This window comes from Danio rerio, chromosome 3 (genome assembly GCF_052040795.2).
Source record: "Danio rerio strain M-AB ecotype USA chromosome 3, GRCz13ab, whole genome shotgun sequence".
NCBI lineage: Eukaryota > Metazoa > Chordata > Actinopteri > Cypriniformes > Danionidae > Danio > Danio rerio.
In genome coordinates this window covers 63031576-63032301 of record NC_141023.1, presented here as the reverse complement: position 1 = coordinate 63032301, position 726 = coordinate 63031576, and positions in this window count along the sequence as shown.

Sequence of the window (726 nt, the reverse complement as noted above, 5' to 3'; positions counted from 1 at the left end):
GTAACTACAAGCATACAGAGCACAAGATCTGTTATTGGTCGAGAGGGGTCTGGCTGCAGACTCAATGCAGATGCAATCAGAGCTACGTCCAAAACTTTTAATGCACTCACCTAACCCCACCCCTCACAGTGATGTCACTAGCTCCACTGAATGCATTCTGTCTATCATTGCATCTCCAAGCAAGCATCCTAAGGCTGCATTCAGATACTATTGGATTGGTCGGCTAGATAGTGTTCCCACAGAGGGGTTCTTAATAAGTACCTTTGTTTTTAGTGAATTTCATGATTAAAGTTATTGAATGTTTGCCTGTTCTTGCCTTTTTCTTTCTTGCATAAAAGTTAGTTTGAGTTACTGTTACAGTAGCATACAGTCGCTCAAATTTAAAATCAAATTGTAAATTTAAAACACCCTGAAAAAAAGGTAGAACAGAATTCCCACTGCTTACAGATGTTTTGGATGTGCTAGTTCAGAGCAACATGGACAGAATGCGAAAGTATAAATGCTCACAAAGCATACCTGTAAACACTCACGTTTTTCCCATATTTCAGACCCATCTGCAGACACTCTCCCGTTTTGTATTTCTCCTGTAATTTCATTCACCCCATCCCCCAACTCCTATTTCTGAGCTTTTTTCTACAGTCTGTAACACCTCTGGATCGGCGACTTTGGAATAGCATCCGATCGCAGCAGCTGCCTGAAACCATGTGCATAGTACAGTTACCTGTG